This window comes from Macaca mulatta, chromosome 14, assembly GCF_049350105.2.
Source record: "Macaca mulatta isolate MMU2019108-1 chromosome 14, T2T-MMU8v2.0, whole genome shotgun sequence".
Lineage (NCBI taxonomy): Eukaryota > Metazoa > Chordata > Mammalia > Primates > Cercopithecidae > Macaca > Macaca mulatta.
This window is the reverse complement of record NC_133419.1, coordinates 59,826,515-59,850,806: the sequence shown is the minus strand read 5'-3', so window position 1 is coordinate 59,850,806 and position 24,292 is coordinate 59,826,515. Positions and strand designations below refer to the sequence as shown.

General features: G+C 37.0%; 1 pseudogene; it reads left to right on the top strand.

Annotated features, from left to right (window-relative positions):
- The first annotated feature begins 8,808 nt into the window (after window positions 1-8,808).
- LOC114672184 (olfactory receptor 52E5-like) lies at window positions 8,809-9,797 on the top strand (annotated as a pseudogene).
- Window positions 9,798-24,292: the final 14,495 nt, after the last annotated feature.

Genomic DNA, 24,292 nt, shown 5'->3' with positions numbered 1-24,292 from the left:
CCTAAGGACTTTACTTCTCCTGAAAAGTGTTGAGGGATTGTATGTATTTTCCCATAATTTTCACCATTTCCTCATGCCAAATAGTCTAAAGACCTAGAGACTTTTTGTCTTGGACTTTTGACAATTTGACATTATAATGCCTCAGGGAAGATCTTCTTGAGTTGAATTTACTTGGGGGATTTTGAGCTTTTGGATCTGGGTATCTGTATCTCTCTTCACATTTCGAAAGTTTTCAGCTATTATTTTATTAAGTAGGTTTCCTCTGCCCTTTTCTTTCTCTTCTCCTTCTAGAATCCTCATAATATAAATATTTGTTTACTTAATGGTGTCCCATTAAGGGTCCCATTATTTCTGTACTTTTTTTAAAATCCTTCTTTTGTTTTTCTCTGACTTAGTTCAAACAACCTGTCAACAGATTCTTTCTTCTGCTTGACCAAGTCTGCTATTGAATCTCTCTATTGTAATTTGAAAACTTATTCACTGAATTCTTCAGCTACAGGATTTCTATTTGATTTTTATGATTTTTATCTTCTGTTGAATTTCTCATTTGTTTCATGAATTATTTTCCTGATTCTACTGAATTGTCTATGCTGTATTTTCTTGTATTTTTCTGAGTCTTCTCAGCATCGTTATTTTTATTTTTATTTTTTGGCAATTTGTTATTTTATTATTTGGCAATTTGTTGATTTCCTTTTTACTGGAGTCCATTGCTACAGTGTTTTGTTCCTTTGGTGGTATCATATTTCTTTGCCTTTTCATGTTTCTTGTGTCTCTGTATTGATGCCTGTGTATCTGGTGGAACACTTATCTCCAAACTTTCCAAAGTGGTTTTCGTAGAGGACAACTATCACCTGCAGTTGGATTTTAGTGTGCCAGTTGGGAAGAGTGTGGTGACTCTGTTTCCAGATAGGTGTAGTATAGTCTCTGTGCAGCTTCCTGAGCTGAGTTTAATATGTCTGCAATAATTGCAGGTGCCTCAGTGGCTTAGACTGTAGAAGTTTGTAGTTGCACAGCAGTAGTGATGACATAGTTTGTTTACGTCCTTAGTGTCAAGGGCTTTTGGGGTCTTCCTATTTTTAATTTTTCCCACAATGAGGGGACTCAGCTGACGGTATCCCTCCAATTTGACATAACCTGTAAGCTGCTGCAGTAGCGCTGGGCTCGAATTGCAGTGGCTTGGAGTGGCTGTGGAGTCAGGGTTCAAGGCTCTGGGTCTCACAAACTAGCACTCTCCTTCAGTTACTTTCATTAAAATGTAGTTGTTTATTCATTGTTCTGGCTATCTGTGTGAGGCAACTAAGAGCTGGAACATTTTGGTAGTCCATCTTGCTCACGTTGTCAAGATTAACCCCTTGAGAGGATATTAACTATCACATTGTAGGGCAGTGACATAGAGGCAATTAGTTTTCGGTATATAATTGATTTACATTTACTATTCATTTGATCTTGCTTCATTTATTAAAAAGCCTATGAATTTTCCAGTGTTTTGTGGTGCTGTTTGTGCTATAAAATAAATTACAGAATATAGTAATATAAATCCTAAAATTTTGTTCTTCAGCATTGTCAAGCCAATTTCTTTTAAAATATACAGGCCGGATGTGGTGACTCATGCTTGTCATCCCAGCACTTTGGGAGGCCGAGGAGGGCGGGTCATGAGGTCAGGAGATTGAGACCATCCTGTCTAACATGGTGAAACCCCATCTTTACTAAAAATACGAAAAATTAGCTGGGCAAGGTGGCGGGCACCTGTAGTCCCAGCTACTGAGGAGGCTGAGGCAGGAGAAGGGCATGAACCCAGGAAGTGGAGCTTGCAGTGAACTGAGATGGCACCACTGCATTCCAGCCTGGGCACCAGAGTGAGACTCTGTCTCAAAAAAAAAAAAAAAAAAAAAAAAATATATATATATATATATATATATATATATATATACACACACACACACACACATATATATATACACACACACACTGTGAAAACAAAAACAAGAGGACAAATAAGCAAACAAGTTCATTGAAATATTTATTGCATTGAATATATAGTTCAATTATAGAGAATGTTTTTAAAAGGTTACTGACTATTCCAAATCATAAACTAGGTATATCTTTTCATGTATTTATGTATTTAAAAAGTTCCTTTGCAGGATTATTATGCTTTTATTTAGAAGTTTTGCATATCAGTTTGTTAGAGTTAGGTCAAACCAAAGCATCTGATGTTTTGTGATGCCATTTAAAAATATACAATTTTCAAGATTTTAATTTATCAATTTTTTGTTAGTAGTATAGAAAAATGTAATTAATTTTTAAATTATTATTATTTTTTATAGAAACAGAGTCTCCCTAAGTTGCCTAGGCTGGTCTCAAAATCCTGGGCTTAAGTAACCCTCCTGTCTCGGCCTCCCGAAGTGTTGGGATTACAGGCATGAGCAACCATGCCTGACCAAATTTTTTTATATTGGCTTTGTATCAAGTATCCTTTATAAATTTATTTGTTAATTCTAATAGTTTTTCCATGAATATTTTAAATTTTATGTAAACCTAATCATGTCCTCTGTGAATGATGACAGTTTTATTTTTTACTTTCTAAAAATTTTTGTATTTTTATTTATTTTTCTTGTATTATACACTAAAAAGAGCTTCTAGTTATATGGGGACAAGACTGAATCTTTGTCATGTTTCTGGTCTCAGGTAAATACATATTGCCACAGTATGCATACTCCTTCATTCTGTTGGTCTGCACATTAAGGGAGACCCTTTCATGCTTAGCTTAAGAGATTTTAAAAAAATAATAGAAATGGTTTAAAAACATTTAATTCAGGAAATATTTTCTCCCATTGTATAGGTTGTCTTTTTACTCTCCTTATAGTGTTATTTAATTCACAAAAGTTTTTAATCTTAATACTTCATTCATTAATTTATAATTCATTGCTCTGTTTTTGTTGCCCTATATAAGAAATCAAGTCTGAAGTCATGACTTACCCTATGTTTTATTCTAAGAGTTTCATTGTTTTAGTTATATTTAAGTTTTTGATTCATTTAAATTTAATTTTTGTATATATATAGTGTATATATATATAGTGTTAAGTTTACTTTTTTTTTTTTTGAGACAGATCCTTGCTCTGTTGCCAGACTGGAGTGCAGCGGCATGATCTCAGCTCACTGCAACCTCCACCTCCTGGATTCAAGTGATTTCCCTTCCTCAGCCTCCCAAGTAGCTGGTATTACAGGCACGTGCCACCACACCTGGCTAATTTTTTGTATTTTAGTAGAGACAAAGTTTCACCATGTTGGCCAAGATGGTCTCAATCTCCTGACCTCGTGATCTCCCCACTTCGGCCTCACAAAGTGCTGGGATTACAAGCGTGAGCACCTGCACACATAAAACTTCCCTCTTTTATCATGTGCATATCCTGTTGTCGTGGCACAAAATTTAAAAGTTTTATTAAATTTTTAGTTGACAAATAATAATGATATATATTATGGGGTGAATTGTGATGTTTTGATATATATGTACATTATAGAATTATCAAATCATGATAATTAGCATATCTGTCACCCAAATGTTTCTTGATTCTTTGTGGTGACAACATTGAAAATCCTCTCTTTTAGCTATTTTGAAATACACAATAAATTTCAACTCTTATTTCAGATACAGGGGATACTTGTGCAGGTTTGTTACATGGGACTGTTGCAGGATGTTAAGGTTTGGGGTGTGAATTCCATCACTCAGATAGTGAACATAGTACCCAAAAGGCAGTTTTTCAGCCTACTTTCTCCCTCCAGCCTCTAATAGTCCACAGTGTCTATTGTTCCCATATTTATGTCCATGTGTTGTTTAGCTTCCATTTATAACTGAGAACATGCAATATTTGATTTTCTTTTCCTGTGTTAATTTGCTTAGAATTATGACGTTTGGCTCCATCTCTATTGCTGCAAAGAATATGATTTCATTCTTTTCATGGCTGCATAGTATTCAATGGTGTATATATGTACCACTTTTTAAAATCCAATCTACCATTGATGGACACCTGGATTAATTCTACTCTTTCATGGAGCAGATTGCCAGCACAGTTTTTGTGGAATCTGAGAAGGGATATTTTGGATGCCTTGGAGCCTATGGTGACAAAGGAAATATCCTCAGATAAAAACTAGAAACAAGCTTTCTGAGAAACTGTTTTGTGACATATGAATTCTTCTCACAGAGTCACACCACTCTTTCACTGAGCAGTTTGCTAACACTGATTTTGCAGAATCTGCAGTGGGATATTCTGGAGCACATTGAGGAGTATGGTGAAAATGGAAATATCATCTGATGAAAAGTAGAAAGAAGCTTTCTCAGAAACTGCTTTGTGAGTGTGAATTCATCTCACAGAGTTACATCACTCTTTCATGGAGCAGTTTGCTAGCACTGTTTTTTGTGGAATCTGAGAAGAGGTATTTTGGATCACATTGAAGCCTATGGTGACAAAGGCAATATAATCAGATAAAGCTAGAAAGAAGCTTTCTGAGAAACTGCTTTATACTGTATGAATTCATCCCTCAGAGTTACACCTTTCTTTTCATGGAGCAGTTTCCTAACACTGTTGTCATGGAATCTGCAATAGAATATTGCGAGCGCGTTGAGTGCTATGGTGAAAAAGGAAATATACTCAGATAAAAACTGGAGAGAAGTCTTCAGAGAAACTGTTTTGTGAGGCATAAATTAATCTCACAGGGTTACACCACTCTTCTATTGAGCAGTTTGCTAACACTGTTTTCGTGGAATCTGCAGTGGGATATTTGGGAAGGCATTGAGGACTATGTTGAAAAAGGAAACATCCTCGGATACAAACTAGAAACAAGCTTTCTGAGAAACTGCTTTGTGCTGTATGAATTCATCTCACAGAGTTACATGGCTCTTTCATGGAGCAGTTTGCTAGCACTGTTCTTGTGGAATATGTGAAGGGATGTTTTGGATCGCTTTGAAGCCTATGGTGACAAAGGAAATAACCTCAGATGAAAACTAGAAAGAAACTTTCTGAGAGACAGCTTTGTGAAGTGTGAATTTATCTCACAGAGTTACACAGTGGTTTTCATTGAGAAGTTTGCTAACATGTGTTTGCGGAATCTGCGATGAAATATACGGGAGCACATTGAGGCCTGTGTTTAAGTAGGAAATATCCTCAGATTAAAAACAGGAAAGAAGCTTTCTGAGAAACTGCTTTGTGATGTGTGAATTCATCTCACAAAGTGAAACCATATTTCATGGAACAGTTTACTAACACTGTTTTCGTTTAATCTGCAATGGGATATTGCAAGTGCATTGAGTACTATGGTGAAAAAGGAAATATCATCGGATAAAAAATGGAGAGAAGACTTCGGAGAAACTGCTGTGTGATGTGTAAATTCATCTCAGAGAGTTACACCTCTCTTTCATTGAGCAGTCTGCTAACACTATTTTAGTGGAATCTGCAATGGGATATTTGGCAGGGCATTGAGGCCAATGGTGAAAAGGGAAATGTCCTCAGATAAAAATTTGAAAGAAGCTTTTTGAGAAACTGCTTTGTGCTGTGTGAATTCATCTCACAAAATTACATCAATCTTTCATGGAGCCGTTTGCTAGCACAGTTTTTGTGGAATCTGAGAAGGGACATTTCTCATCGCTTTGAATCCAATTTTGACAAAGGAAATATCCTCAGATTAAAAACTGGAAACAAGCTTTCTGAGAAACTGCTTTGTGATGTAGGATTTCATCACACAGAGTTACATCACTCTTTCATGGAGCTGTGTGCTAGCACTTCTTTTGGAATCTGAGAAAGGATATTTTTTATTGTTTTGAGGGCCATGATGACAAAGGAAATATCCTCAGATAAAAACTAGAAAAGAGCTTTCTGAGATACGGCTTTGTGATGTGTGAATTCATCCCACAGAGCTACACCATTCTTTTACTGGAGGAGTTTGTTAGCACTGCTTCTGTGGAATCTGAGAAGGGATACTTTGGATTGCATTGAAGCCCATGGTGAAAAAGGAAATAGCGTCAGATAAAAACTAGAAAGAAGCTTTCTGAAAAACTGCTTTGTGATGTGCAAATTCATGTCAAAGAGTTACACTACTCTTTCATGGAGCAAATTGCCAGCACTGTTTTTGTGGAATCTGAGAGGGGATATATTTTGGATGACTTGGAGCCTATGGTGACAAAGGAAATATCCTCAGATAAAAACTAGAAACAAGTTTTCTGAGAAACCGCTTTGTGATATGTGAATTCTTCTCACAGAGTCACACCACTCTTTCACTGAGCAGTTTGCTAACACTGATTTCGCAGAATCTACAGTGGGATATTCTGGAGCGCATTGAGGAGTATGGTGAAAATGGAAATATAATCTGATGAAAAGTAGAAAGAAGCTTTCTCAGAAACTGCTTTGTGAATGTGAATTCATCTCACAGAGTTACATCACTCTTTCATAGAGCAGTTTGCTAGCACTTTTTTTGTGGAATCTGAGAAGGGATATTTTGGATCACTTTGAAGCCTATGGTGACAAAGGCACTATAGTCAGATAAAGCTAGAAGGAAGCTTTCTGAGAAACGACTTTGTGCTGTGTCAATTCATCTCTCAGAGTTACACCTTTCTTTTCATAGAGTGGTTTCCTAACACTGTTGTCATGGAATCTGCAATGGGATATTGTGAGCGCATTGAGTACTATAGTGAAAAAGGAATTAATCTCAGGTAAAAACTAGAGAGAAGCCTTTGGAAAAACTGTTTGTGAGATGTAAATTCATCTCACAGAGTGACACCACTCTTTTATTGAGCAGTTTGCTGTTTTTGCGGAATCTGCAGTGGGATATTTGGGAGGGCATTGGGAGTATGTTGAAAAAGGAAATATCCTCAGATACAAACTAGAAACAAGCTTTCTGAGAAACTGCTTTGTGCTGTGTGAATTCATCTCATGGAGTTACACCACTCTTTCATGGAGCAGTTTGCTAGCACTGTTCTTGTGGAATATGTGAGGGGATATTTTGGATTGCTTTGAAGCCTATAGTGACAAAGGAAATATCCTCAGATAAAAACTAGAAAAAAATTCCAGAACAAAAGTGTGAAATGTCTTTCCATTAGTTTGTGTTATCTGTGATTTATTTCATCAAAGTTTTTTAGTTCTCCTTGTAGAGATCTTTTACCTCCTTGGTTAAATGTATTTCTACATATGTTAGTTTTGTGTGGCTATTTTAAATGGATTTGAGTTCTTGATTTGGTTCTCAGCTTGAAGAATACTGGTATATAGAAATGCTACTGATCTTTGTATGTTGATTTTGTGACACTGACTTTCCTGTAATCAAATCCCATAAGTAGAAAAGATTTCTAATACAACTCAGGAAAACATCATATCATAAAGTATCTTCCCTCCCTTCAGCAGAATCATGACATATCTTGGGAAGCAATTCCACACCATGAAATTGGACAGAATCTGGGAATATACAAACCCCAATACACATACCACTATAATTCCAAAACAGTTCTTTAGGCCTGCATTATAGCCAAGTCACAGGAATATTTTTTCTTTAAGATTAGTAGCACCATATTAGAACTCATTGCATTGAAATGAGCATCAAAGTAACTTAAGCCATGGCACTGCTCTGGATATGGCACTCCCCGAATCTGACAAACCCAATCACTCAATATATTCCATCCATGGCCCAGAGCCTACCACAGAATACACCCTGTAGCAGCAAAGTTTCTAATTAAGTCCTAGTCTCATTTGCACACACCCAAGCACCCCACAGGTCTGTTATGTTGCAGATAGAATAGCACACGGCCAGTTACAACCCAGACTCAACCACAAGGCACACCAGACAGACTCAACTATGACAGTGAACTAGCCTGCTGCCAACTTAAATATATTACTGTCCATCAGTATACCAGGGAAACTATTACAGCATTAATGCAAACTAGACTCTCCCCAGTCTGAGGCAAGTATCTGACCTCAGTATCTTTTAAAAAGATAGAGACAATTACATTGCCACTATCTAGGTGGTATTATGAAGCGATTGTCCATTTATATAATGCAAAATGGAGAAGACAGAAAAGAAGATCATAAATCATAAAAGGCTCCACAAAGTATCTGAGAGCATCCAGTGTTTTCTATTCAGGAAAGGAAACATAACATAACATAGTGAGTGAAGGGCCTTTGAAGTTCTAAGAGAGAGCATTGTTTTTCTGGAATTATGCAATAGTTACCTTATGTGTCTAAATTTTAAAATTTTATTGATTATCTCAAATCCAAACACCTACTAACCAATCCTCCAACTTTACTGAGGCTCCTCTCACATAGAATATTCTTAATTTCTCAGATGTACTTTGCAAGAATGTATCATTCCTCTTATCATTTCCTCCTCAATCTCAGTCCAGTGATATTTTACACCCACCCACCCACACACACACACACACACACACACACACACACACACTTCATCTTGGCTACTCTTTACATCCTGATTAACAAGTATAATTAGCAATAAGTATATGCTAATTTAATACCATATGGAAGTTTTTCTTAGAGACTGAAGGGATGAAAAACATGGGAAGTGCAGGATTGCTATATTTTGGAAACTTTCTGCATGGTTTTCTGTGTAAGTGGGGCAAATATTTGAAAGTGAGAGTGTCTTTTTAACTATATTTCATATTCCCTCTTTAGGTCTCTTATGCTGTATTATGGAGTTAAAGAATGGATTTTCTGTTTCTCCAAGAAATAGACACCATACTGTGAAAGACGTTATCGTTTCTCACTGGAAGCAAGAAAACTCATGCAAGAAATGTGTCTGTAGGGGATTGCCACCAATATGCTTCATATAAACAACACGCAGTTTCACCCTTCCACCTTCCTCCTAGTGGGGGTCCCAGGGCTGGAACGATATGCATGTATGGATTGGCTTCCCCTTCTTTGCAGTGTATCTAATAGCCCTTCTAGGGAATATCACTATCTTGTTTGTGATACAGACTGAACAGAGCCTCCACCAACCCATGTTTTACTTCCTAGCCATGTTGGCCTGCACTGAACTGGGCTTGTCTCAAACAACCATTCCAAGATGCTGGGAATTTTCTGGTTTAATCTTGGAGAGATTGTGTTTGGTGCCTGCATCACACAGATGTATAGCATTCATATATGCACTGGCCTGGAGTCTGTAGTACTGACAGTCATGGCCATAGATCGTTATATTGCCATCTGCAACCCCCTGAGATATAGCATGATCCTTACTAACAAGGTAATAGCCATTCTGGTCATAGTCATCATTGTCAGGACTTTGGTGTTTGTGACTCCATTCGTATTTCTCATCCTGAGATTGCCTTTCTGTAGTGTCCGGATTATCCTTCATACCTATTGTGAACACATGGGCTTGGCAAAGTTAGCTTGTGCCAGTATTAGAGTTAATGTTATATATGAATTGATTGCCTTCTCAGTGGGATACATTGACCTTTCTGTGATTGGATTTTCCTGTGTCCAAATCCTCCGAGCTGTCTTCCATCTCCCATCCTGGCATGCCGGCTTAAGGCACTCAGCACATGTAGCTCTCACGTCTGTGTTATGTTGGTTTTCTACCTGCCAGTCCTCTTTTCCTTCATGATACACTGCTTTGGCCACAACATCCCTCATTACATCCACATTCTTCTGGCCAATATATATGTGGTTTTTCCTCCTGCTCTTAACCCTGTTATCTATGGGGTCAAGACAAAACATATATGAGAGCAGGTGCTTAGGATACTTAATCCTAAAAGCTTTTGGCATTTTGCCCCCAAGTGGATCCTCCACAACAATTCAGTTAGAAGATAATGAAGTCATAACAAAATAAACACTGGAAACTTTTTTTTTTACTACTTCTCTTGCAGCCCCACATGAGCCAATAGCATTATATCCCCTACAACGTCGCGTGATTTCAGTACGGTCCATTGGAAAGTATAGCTCAAAGATTCCAAAACAATCTCTCTGTTTCACCCATTAAAAGTACAAAAAATACCCACATTTAAACCCCACGATACTACAAAATGCTTAAAGAGAGACAAAGGTTTTGTAAAAGTTATTGCCCAGTAATTGTAGATTCTCTGTATTTAATATCCGAAGCTGAAGTTCATGATGATTAAAATGATGTGGTATTTCATCAAAACCAAGCAGGATACAGTGGCAAGAGAAATTAACTGGGAGTCATAAGATCTAGATTTAAATACAGATTATGGCCTTACCTAAAATTTTGACGTGAGAATTTCACTTAGACTCTTTGAGTTCACAGCACTAAATTCATACTGATTTATAACATTTTATGAGCAGGGATACTGAAGCTTAAAGGGAATGTTGTGAAAACCTGTGAAGCTTGTAAAGCATTAAAAGATTTGGAAGCAAATAAAGTGAGTGCTTACCAAACATAATTATAGTGTAACTGTTATTTCTAATGTATGCAGATTTCATTTACTAATCCAGCTCCAGTATACAATCCCTGGTTTGAGGTCAGCTCTCCAGATCCAGGTTATTCCAATGCATGGGGCTCTTCATGTACCTCTCAGTTTTTACCTTCATGAAAGAGACTTTCAGTCAGGAGACTATGAAGCCTGAAGAGTTAACAGGGATCTATCTTGGGCTTAAGGACTCAGAGAAATCCCATCCTTCACAGTCTTTGCTAGAGTGGGTTTTAGGGCAGACTGTAATAGTGTGGCTGCTAAAATAATATGAAGTCATTCTTAATAAGGTATAGAAGATAAATAGGACAATTTATTTATTTGAGTATTCTAGGAGCTGCAAAAATGTGAAGCTGGTTTCTAATTGGAAATGGAGCCCTGATTGAAACTCAAGGTAGAGTGAGTAGGAATGTACAGAGAATAGTGCAAAAGTAATAACAATAAATGGCAGTATAAATTGACAAGTGGAAGTAAACTGAAGTGATACGTCATATAAATATGTAAAGAAAAAGAAATGAAGTAATCATTTTCTAAGTAGATATTTTGAAATTGACAAAGAAATAAAGAAAAACTAAACAGATCATTTAACAAGGAATAAAGATGAGAAAAAATTCATTGTGGATTATCTTCTAAGTAAAATACCACTTTTCAATTATAGTTTATTTAATGTTATTATTTAATATTTTAATTATGAAAATCTCATTTTAGAGTCTGAATATTTACATTTGTATATTTAAAGGCTCTAATATGTTCAATTTTGTTCACTCTACCCAAAATATGTTTAACCACCAGACCACTTAATTTTGGTGTCATACGTTAAGAATTTCTACTATTTAAGAGTTTTCCTGTATCATTTCTGAGACTTTGCTAAATGTTGCTTGCTCCAGAAAGTGAGTAATCTGAATGGAAATGGGTAATAGAAAACCGTAATTTCTAAGGAGCATAGAAGCTAATACAAAAGAGAAAACCCCATTCACCACCAAGTGCATGTTACAGGGACTGTAACATGGGGGAGCCAGGAGCATGTTTGAAAATAGCACTGTGTGCACATAGAATTCCCAAGAAGGAAAGTTGTCTAGGGAGTTTATCAAGCTCTTGAGTTTTTTTAAACTCATTTTGTACAAAGCCATCAATACTGCGAGTCTTTTTTTAAACTCATTTTGTACAAAGCCATCAATACTGCGAGTCTTGGAGCAGTTCGGCTGGGCTATGACAAATGTTATGGAAAGCACTGAATATTGGTCATCTTGGCTGAGTCCACATCTGTGAAACATTGGCATGTTTCAAGCCAATCTAAAAGGATTCAACTTTGCTTATTATTTCAAAATTCCAAGGCTGCTGAAAGGTAGGTCTTTACACACAGTCACTCTATTTGTTAGCTGAATATTTTCATCAGGGGCCACTGATGAAAATGTTGACCTCCACTAACCTAAGCCTGTCCATTGTTACTATCTCCAAGATGCTTAGTATCTTCCAGTTCAACTTCAGAGAAATAGTTTTTGGTGCCTTCCTTGTTTACATACAGATGCTTACGATTTATCTATGCACTAGCGTGGAATTTGGGGTACTAACTATCCTGGCCATAGACCACTATGTTGTATTTCACAGTCCACTGAGATATACCATGATTCTCACGAACAAGGTGGTAGCCATCCTATGAAGTCATGATAATGAGATCTTTAATCTTCATCATCCCTTTTGAGTTTCTCATCTTGTTGTTGTCATTCTGTGCTGCCCATATCATCCCCCACATGAACTGTGAGCACATGAGCATTGCCCATCTTTCCCATGCCAGTATCAGAGCCAATAATTTGTTTGGGATGGTTGCCTTTTTGTGGGATTTATTGATCTTATTGCAATTGGTTCCTCTTATGTAAAGAAACTACACAGTGTTTCACTTACCACCATGGACTGGCCAGTTCGAGGCTCTCAGTACCTGTGGTTCCCATGTCTGTCATGCTCATCTTCTACATCCCAGTATTTTTTTTCTGATGCACTGCTTGCTGAAAGCATCCCTGGTTATATTTGTATATTTCTGGTCAATCTATATATGGTTGTTCTACCTGTATTCAACCCTGTTATCTATGGGATCAGGAAAAAACAGATCCCAGACTAGGTTATAGACCTAAAGACATTTGATGATCAGCCACTTCTAGTCATGATGATATATGTATTGGGACATATATGTGTGTGACTATATATGTGTGTTTGATCCCAGACTAGGTTGTAGACCCAAAGACATTTGATGATCAGCCACTGCTAGTCATGATATATGTATTGGGATATATATGTAAATATATATACACATATATGTGTGTGATTATATATGTGTGTATGTATATATTTGTGTTTGTATTTTTTTCTTTTTTTATTTCAATAGGTTTTGGGGCAACAGGTGGTGTTTGGTTATATGAATAAGTTCTTTAGTGGCGATTTTTGAGATTTTGCTGCACTCATTACCCGAGCAGTGTACACTGTACCCAATGTATAGTCTTTTATCCCTTGCCCTCTTCCCACCCTTTCACCTCAGTCCCCAAAGTCCATTGTATCACTCTTATGCCTTTGTGCCTTCATAGCTTAGCTCCCACATATGAGTGAAAACATGCAAAGTTTGATTTTCCATTCCAGAGTTACTTCATTTAGAATAATAGTCTGCAATTCCATCCAGGTTGTTGCAAATACTATTATTTCTTTCCTTTTTATGGCTGAGCAGTATTCCATGGTATATGTATATAACGCATTTTCTTCATCCACTCAATTGATGGGCATTTGGGCTGGTTCCATATTTTTTGCAATTGTAAATTGTGCTGCTATAAATATGAGTGTGCAAGTATCCTTTTTTGTATAATGACTTCTTTTTCTCTGAATAGATACACAGAAGTGGGACTGCTGGATCAAACAGTACATCTACTTTTAGTTCTTTAAGGAATCTCCACGCAGTTTTCCATAACGGTTTTATTAGTTTACATTCCCACCAACAGTGTACAAGTGTTCTCTTTTTACTGCAACCACACCAACATCTATAATTTTTTTTTTATTTTTTGATTATGGCCATTCTTGCAAGAGTAAGATGGTATCACGTTCTTGTTTTGATTTGCATTTCTCTGGTAATTAGTGATGTTGAGTATTTTTTCACATGCTTGTTGGCCACTTGTATATCTTCTTTTGAGAATTATCTATTCATGACCTTATCCCATTTGCTGATGGGATTGTTTTATTTCTTGCTGATTTGTTTGAGTTCTTTGTAGATCTGTATATCAGTCCTTTGTCGAGTGTATAGATTGTGAAGAATTTTTCCCACTCTGGAGTTGGTCTGTTTGCTCTGCTGATTGTTTCTTCTGTTACACAGAAGATTTTTAGTTTAATTAAGTCACACCTATTTATCTTTGTTTTTGTTGCATTTGCTTTTGGGTTCTTGGTCATGAAGTCTTTGCCTAAGCCAATGTCTAAAAGGGTTTTTCCAATGTTATCGTCTAGAATCTTTATGGTTTCAGATCTTAGATTTAAGTCTTCGATCCATCTGGGGTTGATTTTTGTATCAGGTGAGAGATGAGGATCCAGTTTCACTTTTATACATATGACTTGCCAGTTATCCTAGAACCATTTGTTGAAAGGGGTGCCCTTTCCCCACTTTATGTTTTTGCTTGCTTTTTGAAGATGAGTTTGCTGTAAGTATTTGGGTTTATTTCTGGGTTCACTATTCTGTTCCATTGGTCTATGTGCCTGTTTTTATACCGATATCATGCTCCTTTGCTAACTGTGGTTGTATAGTATAGTTTGAAGTCGGGTAATGTGATACCTTCAGATTTGTTATTTTTTGCTTAGTCTTGCTTTGGGTGTGTGGGCTCTTTTTTGATTCCATATGAATTTTAGGATAGTTTTTCTAGTTTTATGAAGAATGATGGTGGTATTTTGATGGGAATTGCATTGAATTTGTAGACTGTTTTTGGCAGTATGGTCATTTTCACAATTTGATTCTACCCATCCTGAGCATGGGATGAGTTTCCATTTTTTGTGTTGTCTATGATTTCTTTCAACAGTGTTTTGCAGTTTTCTTTGTAGAGGTGTTTCACCTCCTTGGCTAGGTATTTTCCTGCGTACTTTATATGTAATTTTTGTAAATTGTAAAAGAGACTGAGTTCTTGATTTAATTCTCAGCTTGGTTGTTGTTGGTGTATAGCATAGCTACTGATTTGTGTACATTAATTTTGTACCCAGAAACTGGTGAATTTGTGTACCAGTTCTAGGAGATTTTGGATGAGTCTTTAGGGTTTTGCAGGTATACAATCATGTTATCAGCAAACAGTGACAGTTTGACTTCCTCTTTACCAATCTGGATGCCTGCGATTTCTTTCTCTTGTCTGATTGCTCTGACTAGGACTTCCAGTACTATGTTGAATAGAAGTGATGAGAAAGGGCATCCTTGTCTTGTTCCATTTCTCAGAGGGAATGCTTTCAACTTTTCTCCATTCAGTATAATGTTGGCTGTGGGTTTGTCACAGACGGCTTTTACTACATTGAGATATGTCCCTTGTATGCTGATGTTGCTGAGAGTTTTAATCATAAAGTGAAGCTGGATTTTGTTGAATTTTTTTTCGCATATATTGAGATGATCACGTGATTTTTACTTGCAATTCTGTTTACGTGGTGTATCACATTTATCGACTTGCAGATGTTAAACCATCCCTGCATCCCTGGTATAAAACCCACTTGACCATGGTGGATTACCTTTTTGATATGCTGTTGGATTTGTCTGGCTAGTATTTTGTTGAGGATTTTTGCATCTATGTTAATCAGGAATAGTGGTCAGTAATTTTCTCTTTTTGTTATGTCTTTCCATGGTTTTGATATTAGGCTGATACTAGCTTCATAGAATGATTTGGAGAGGATTCCCTGTTTTTCTATCCTGTGGAATAGTGTCAATAGGATTGGTAAAAAATCTTCTTTCAATATCTGAGATTTCAACTGTGAATCTGCCTGGGCCTGGACTTTTTATTGTTGGCAATTTTTAAATTACCATTTCAACCTCACTGCTTGTTATTGATCTGATTACAGTTTCTGTATCTTTCAGGTTTTATCTGGGAGGGTTGTATATTTCCAGGATTTTATCCATCTACTCTAGATTTTCTAGTTTATCCACATAAAGGTGTTCATAGGAGCTTTGAGTAATCTTTTGTATTTCTGTCATATCAGCAGTAATATCTCCTGTTTTGTTTCTAATTGAGCTTATTTGGATCTTCTCTCTTCTTTCCTTGGTTAATCTCACCAATGATCCATCAATTTTATATATCTTTTCAAAGGAGCAGCTTACTGTTTTATGTATCTTTTATATTGTTTGTTCGTTTGTTTCTATTTTATTTAGTTATGCTCCAATCTTGGTTATTTCTTTTCTTCTGTTGATTTGGGGTTTGGTTTGTTCTTGTTTCTCTAGTTTCTTGAGGTGTGACCTTAGATTGTCTATTTGTGCTCTTTCAGACTTTTTGGTGCAGACATTTAAGGCTATGAACTTTCCTTTAGCATTGTCTTTGCTGTATCCCAGAGGGTTTGATAAGTTGTATCTCTATTATCATTCAGTTCAGAGAATTTTTTAATTTCCATCTTGATTTCATAGTTAACCCAGTGATCATTCAGAAGCAGGTTATTTAATTTCCATGCATTTGCATGGTTTTGAGGGTTCCTTTTGGTGTTGATTTCCAATTTGACTTCCCCAGGGTATGACAGAGTACTTGATATAGTTTTAATTTTCTTAAATTTACTGACTTGTTTTGTAGCCTATCATATGGTCTATCTTGTAGAATGTTCCATGTGCTGATGAATAGAATGTATATTCTGCAGTAGTTGAGTAGAATATTCTGTAAATATCCATTAAGTTCATTTGTTGTAGGGTATAGTTTAAGTCCACTGTTTTTTTGTTTACTTTCTGTCTTGATGACCTGTCTAGTGCTGACATTGGAGGACTAAAATAACCCACTATTATTGGGTTGCCATCTATCTCATTTCTTAGGTCTAGTAGTAATTGTTTTATAAATTTGGGAGCTCCAGTGTTAGATGCATATATATAGGATTGTGAGGTTTTCCTGTTGGACTAATCCTTTTTTCATTATATAATGTCCTTCTTTGTCTTTTTAAACTGTTGGTGCTTTAATGTTTGTTTTGTCTGAATAACTACTACTGCTTGCTTTTGGTGTCCATTTGCATGGAATATCTTTTTCCACTCCTTTACCTTAACTTTATTTGAGTGTTGATGTGTTAGGTGAGTCTCCTAAAGACAGCAGAAACTTGGTTGGTGAATTCTTTTTCATTCCGCCATTCTGTATCTTCTAGGTGGAGCATTTAGGCCATTTACATTCAATTTTAGTATTGAGATGTCAAGTACTCATCTATTCATTATGCTATTCATTGACTGAATGCCTTGTTGTTGTTGTTGTTGTTTTCATTGTGTTTTTATTATATAGGTCCTGTGAGATTTATGCTTTAAGGAGGTTCTATTTTGGTGTATTTTGAGGATTTGTTTCAAGATTTAGAGCTCTTTTTTGCAGTTTTTGTAATTCTGGCTTGGTAGTAGCAAATTCTCTTAGCATTTGTTTGTCTACGGAAGACTGTATCTTTCCTTCATTTATGATGCTTAGTTCCACTGGGTACAAAATTCTTGACTGATAATTGTTTTGTTTAAGGATGCTAGATATAGGAACCCAATTTCTTCTAACTTACAGGGTTTGTGCTGAGAAATCTGCTGTTATTCTGATAGGTTTTCCTTTATATGTTACCTGATGCTTTTGTCTCATAGCTCTATTTTTATTTATTTATTTGTTTTATTTTTTAGATGGAGTCTTGTTTTGTCACCCAGAGTGGAGTGTAATGGTGCAATCTCGGCTCCTCTGCCTCCAGGTTTCAAGCAATTCTCCTGCCTCAGCCTTCCCAGTAGCTGGAACTACAAGGCACATGCCACCACACCCAGCTAACTTTTGTATTTTTAGTAGAGACAGGGTTTCACCATGTTAGCCAGACTGGTCTTGGACTCCTGACCTCAAGTCATCCACCTGCCTAGGCCTCCCAAAGTACTGGGATTACAGGTGTGAGCCACCACTCCCAGCCTTGCCTCACAGTTCTTAAGATTTTTTCTTTTGTCTTGACTTTAGATAACCTGATGACTACGTGCCTAGGTGATGATCTGTTTTCAATGAATTTTCCAGGTGTTTTTTGAACTTCTTGTATTTGGATGTCTAGCTCTCTGGCCAGGCTGGGGAAGTTTTCCTTGATTATTCCCTCAAATATATTTTCCAAACTTTGAGATTTCTCTTCTTCCTCAGGAACACCAATTATTCTTAGGTTTGGATGCTTAACATGGTCCCAAACTTCTTGGAGACTCTTCATTTTTTTAATCCTTTTTTCTTTGTCTTTGATGGATTGGATTAATTTGAAAACCTTGTCTTTGAGCTCTGAAGTTATTTTTTTCTGCTTGTTCGATTCTATTGCTGAGACTTTCCAGTGCATTTTGCATTTCTCCAAGTATTTCCTTCATTTCCAGAAGTTGTGCTTATTTTTTATTTATGCTATCTATTTCACTGAAGATTTTTCCTTTCACATCCTGTATTATGTTTTTTATTTCTTTAAGTTGGATTTCACATTTCTCTGGTGTCTCTTTGATCAGCTCAATAATTGATCTTCTGAATTATTTTTCTGGTAATTCAGAGATTTCATCTTGGTTTTGATCCATTGCTGGTGAGCTGATTTGATCCTTTGGAGGTATTAAAGAACTTTGTTTTGTAATATTACCAGAATTGTTTCTCTGGCTCCTTCTCATTTGGGTAGACTAAGTCAGAGGGAAGATCTGGGAATTAAGGGCTGCTGTTCACATTCTTTTGTCCCATGGGGGTGCTCCCTTGATTTGGTGTTCTCCCATTTCCCCTAGGGATGAGGCTTCCTGAGACCAGAACTGCAATGACTGATTTTGCTCTTCTTGGTCTAGCCACCCAGTGTAGCTATAGGGCTCTGGGTTAATACTGGAGAGTGTCTGCGAAGAGTTCTGTGATGTGATCTGTCTTCAGGTCTTTCTGCCACAGATACCAGCGCCTGCTTGGGTGGAGGTAGCAGGGGAGTTAAGTGGAGTCTGTGAGGGTCCTCCGTTGTATTTTTGTTTAGTGCACTGGTTTTATGTTGGTTGGCCTGCAGCCAGGAGGTGGCACATTCAAGAGCACATCAACTGCAGTACTAGAGGGAGGATGTACACTTGCCCTAGGGTCACCTGGTTAAGTATTCAGGTTTCTCAGGTGGTGGGCAGGGCCATAGAGCTCTCAAGATATTATTTCCTTTGTCTTTGGCAACCAGAGTGGGTAGGGAAAGACCACCACGTGGGGGCTGAGCTCAGACTCTCCTTGAATGGAACCTGCTGCAGTGTTGTGGGGGATAGCGGTGTGATTCCCAGTCCAATGGAGTTATGTTTCATGGTACATTGTGGTTGCCTCTGCTGAGTCACACAGGTCACCAGGGAAGTGGGCAAAAGCCAGCAGTCACAGGCCTCACCCTGTTCCTATGCAGTCACAGTCATAAATGCTGGTGTCACTTCCATCGTGCCCCCACAACAGCACCAAGTGTTTCAAGGCAGCTGGTGACCAGTTTTGAGAACTTGCTCCAGACCACCAGATTCCCCACTGAGAAAGCAAGCTGACTCACAGTTTTTCAGTATCTCTGGAAGTCTGTGGAAGCAATCTAGTTCCTTCAAAGGGTCTATGGATTATCTCAGCTTTCCTGGCATGATCCTGCAGTAGTTCTTGGAGCAAAAGTTCATGATGTGAGTCTCTACATGCTGCTCTGTCTCTCTGAGCAGGAGCTGCAAGCTAGTCTTGCCTCCTATTTGCCATCTTAATCTGAGTCTTGATTCTGTGTATTTTTGTCTTTCTTGACTGAATAGTGTATAAAGAAATATATCACACTATGATTTTTTTCAAAGTAGCACTTTTTTTTCCTTTTTCTGTTCATTTTCTATCTTATTGAGTTTGGCTCTTATTTTTATTATTTCCTTCTTTCCATTTTTGAATATGTTTTTCTCATCTTTTTCTCATAGATTTTTAAGGCAGAAGTTTATAGAACTGATTTCAAATGCTCATTTTTTCCCCAATAAAAATAATTAATGTGCTTAATGTTCCATTCACAGCAATCTAGGCTTTTTCTACCTCGCACCTCCAAATTCTTCAAGCTTCTATCTATTACTCAGTTCAAAAACCATTTCCACATTTTCAGGTATTTGTTGTAGCAACAACTCTACTCCCAATATCAATTTTCCTGGTACTGTTTTGTGTTACTATAACAGGATATCAGAGACTGGATAATTTATAAACAATAGAACTTTATTTGGCTCACAGCTCTGGAAGCTGAAAAGTCCAAGGTCAAGGGATCTGCTTCTGGTGAAGGCCTTGTCACTGGGTCATCACATGGCGGAAGGTAGAAGGGCAAGAGAGTATGAGCATGAGAAAGAGAGAAGAGAGGGAGTTAGAAATGGAGAGCTGAGTCAGCTTTTATAACAAACTCACTCCCATGATAGCAGCACTAAATGTGACCTAATCACCTCTTAAAGGTCATACCTCCCAATACTATTGCATTGGAGTTTAAGCTTCCAACACATGAACCTTGAGGGACATTCAAAACATAGCAGCCATATTATACTGCCATCATTCTACTTTAAGTTATTGTGCCCTCTTTATAAAGTTAATTCCCCAAAAGTAGAGATGAATAATATTTTATCTTTTCTCACAAGACCAAACACAGTGATTGTCACTTAATCTGACTGAGCAGATTACTCTGTTATTTAAAACTTTTAAAAACTAGTTTGATACACTAATACATTCCACAAACCTTCTTACATGATTTCCTACATATTTAAATGATTTGTTTATGAAAATTTTCCTCTTTGGTCAGTTAGTTGATGACATGATCAGTGCCTTGTTATTGCTTAGCAACAACTGTTATATTGAGGCCTTCAAGTTTCTCCAGAACTGTTTTGTCAGGTCCCAAACTGGCAGAACTGAATGTCTTTAGCGTCCTATTTCTCCTGATTATGGAGCCAATGTCACCCTCCATTATTTTGTTTCCAAATAAGCAACCAGATCCTTTGTTGCTCATTGACTTTGAGAATTCATTGAGAACAGAAAGACAAGGTATCTTCTGGTATTTTGAGAAAATATATGTCCTTTGAAAAGTTAATGCTAAATAGAGAATAGAAATAAGAAAATGCACTGTCTTTGAGTTGGAAAAGAAAAATTTATACTTCCTCTCCGCAAACAAAAAGACAGAAGAAAGGGGAAGACATGAATTTTCTGACTTGAAGTTATAATCTTGCAAGGGAAAAAATGCTGCTCAGTAACTGCAGGAGTTCTTGACCACTGGAACCTCCCAAGTGTCTGCTTTTTCACAAAATATTGGAATATTTGAATAAATCTGGGATTATATAAGGGAGGGCAGTTGGGAAGACCAATTGGGTCAGAGAAGCAATCATAACACACATTTAATATACCTTTATACTGATGGATGAAGCTTCATATTGACAGTTGAGCATATTGTCATTAAATGATGAAAAGTACCTAAGTTTTTATCCAAAGCTTTATTGTTCTTCTCTTTGCTACTAAAACTCAGTATGTTTTCTCTCTTAGTACAGAGCCTCTGCATGTGTATAGTTTTCATTGCCTAAAATAATCTTTTCATTTTTCTTTGCTTAGGTCATTCCTATTTGTCTTTCTTGTTCAACCTACTTAGGTTTACTTACAATGACCTTACCTGACCTTCAATATTGTGTTAGGCTATTAGGCTCCACTATCGCAGACTTCTACTGTAGCACCAGGAAAGTTTCTTTCTTTTTTTTTTTTTTTATTATACTTTAAGTTCTAGGGTACATGTGCACAACGTGCAGGTTTGTTACATATGTATACTTGTGCCATGTTTGTGTGCTGCACCCATTAACTGCAGTTTCTCTGCATTTCTGGCACCACCAAACACCCAGAGGAGGGTTTCCAGAGAGAAGAGTTTCCAGAGCACATATGCCTCCCAACCTGAGAGAGGACGCAGCCTCTACTTACTCTCTTTTCAGACTACTTCAGTAGTACTGGCCCACGAATGGAAAAGAGCACAAGTAGGAATTGAAGACATAGTTCTCTCCAGTCTTCTGGCTAATCTTGGTATAGCCACCTCTATCCAGACTCAGAAAATGTAAAGCATGGACTCTTGCTTCACTGATAATGAAGTCTGGTTAGTTCCAGAAGTACCTGGGGCAGTTATAACTCTAGTGTATCAATAACCCTGCCCTTTGGGAACTTATCAATTCTTCGATCTTTGGGACAAAAAGCTCTCCTGGGACAGACAGATATATGGTAGAAGAAAAGGATTTTTCTTTCTCTCTGAAAGAAAGGACTCCTGCCAATCCAGCCATACACAGACTGCATGTCCTGTAGGTAGGAAGTCAGTCTCCTGGGTACAGGACTCTTATGTACACATCTGTATGTATTCACATTCAGTTGCCTGTGCATACTCAGTAGGGCCTTTCGTGGATCCAATAAGCAAACTCGGAAATTTTTGCAGGTGTTTTGCACATGCTTGTTAGATAAGTACAGCCCAAACCATACTGTTGAATGGACTCGTGTTAACATCATAACTTTTATCATGGCATTATAATAATAAAAATACATGAGAAAATTGAATAAAATCTTACAGAGAAAATGTAATCTTACAGAGAAAATGCCATCTTACAGAGAAAACTTTCTTCAGAGAGGAAAGTCCCATAATAAATTTTGCTGTAGAGAGATATTTAAAAATGACATTTATATATAACTGGATTTTAGTTAAGAATCATGAGATTGTCTTTTATGTTTAATTTTCATTTTGAGCCTCATGTGAATTATTCATACTTCTCATGTAATGGGCACAAACATCATCAGTTTCTTCAAGACCTTTCTTCTGTTTTCCTTTCCAACGTTTTTATTCAGGGGGTACATGTGCAGTTTGATACATGGATAAATTGCATGTTGTTGGTGTTTGATATACAGATTATTTCATCACCCAGATAGTGATCATAATAAGTGATAGTTTTTTTATCCTCATCCTCTTCCCACCCTCCACCCTCAGGTCAGCCCCTGTGTCTATTGTTCCCTTCTTTTTGTCCATTTTTACTTAGTGTTTAGCTCCCACTTATAAGAAGATGTGGTATTTGGTTTTCTGTCCTTGCATTAATTCACTTAAGGTAATGCAGTAGTTCAACAGCTGCGCTATGTTGCTGCAAAAGAATTAATTTCTCTATTTTTTTTAGGACAAGGTCTAACTTTGTTACCTAGGCTGGAATGCAGTGGCATAAACATGGCTTACTGTAGCCTTGACCTCCCAAGCTTAAGTGATCCTCTTGCCTCAGCCCTACAAGTAACTAGTCCTACAGGTAATCAAAAGTACAAAAATCCATACCTAACTTTATAATTTAGTTTGTTATTTCCTGGGAGGTAAAATGGATGGTTAATCTTGTGATAAGTTTTTCCCAACCATTCCCCACCCTCGTGACCAAGAGCCCAAAGCTAGAGCTTAGACAGAACTGTAATCAACTCCCAGGTCTGCCACTTGACAAGTTATATACGTTATCTGAGTTTCATATTTCTAATTTGTATAGTTGTTGTGAGGAAAAAATGTGATTATATTAGAAAAGAACTTGCTGGTTCTTATACTGTTATTGTGATTACTATAAGATTTCATCTCCCACCAGTTTTGGGGAAAAAGGATGTCAACAATAATTTACTAAATGCTTGCTTCTATTCACCAGGAGCCTGTTACATAGAATTAACATGCCAAAGACACCTTGATCTCAAATAAGTGACATTGTTGGTTTCATTATTGTTGGTTTTGTGCTCATTTTAGAAAATGATTTTCTTTGTTTATAGCATCTTAGTAAATATAGATGTCTTTGGGTCTCTAATTGAAACTCATGCACATGTATTGTGCCTATCTCTCATCTCCCTCATGGTTTATTTTGTAGAGGTCATATAGATAACTTTTTAAGAAAGACATTTCAAAATTGGTCCAACTATGTTCATTTGGTGTGCTGATGAAGATAATCTTAATTTAATACTTATTAAGCTAGCTAAGTCCCTTTTTTATTTTATAAGATTAATTCATGTTGATGTGGTTGGGAGGTGGAGCAAATTTCACACCAATAACTCTTTATCAAGGTCAGCCTCAGGACCACAAATGGATATTTGGGTGATTAGAATCTGTTTTTGTAATTCATTATTTCCTTTATTTCATGCTCTTTCTAATACAAATCCAGTTGCAAATTTTCTGTGATCTAATCGAAATTTATCGTTGGTACTTACTTATAAAAGACAGTTATTTTGAGTGTTCTCTAGAGCTTATTCTCAGCATGAAACCTGCTGTATTGGCCTTGTCATACTTTGCAGAAGACTCTAATGTTAGAATCAGAGGCCCATGAGGCTGCTAAGTGATTTGTTCCTTATTTATTGCTTTTATAGAAGTCAATTCAATACTGGAGTCCAGTCTTCTGCACAAGGCCAATGACCCTTCCATGACAGAACTTGTTATTCATTGAATAGTGTGGGATAAAACCCCATAATAACCTGGTGACTTCTCTTCAACAACAACCTTCAAGAAAGGTCTTGAACAGCTGGGTGTCCTTCACCCAGCTCACAGATTACTTTAGATTTCAGATGTGCAAATTCTTGGGTTCCCATTCAAACCTTGCCAGGACTGCCTTAAATATGTATGTCTGTATTCTTCAATGTAATACATTTATTTTCCCAGGCTTCAAGAACTATAATTAGATATTGCACATTTTACTGCTCTTATACATCTAACCTCATCTCCACAAAATACTTGATCAAATAAACTAAGGAG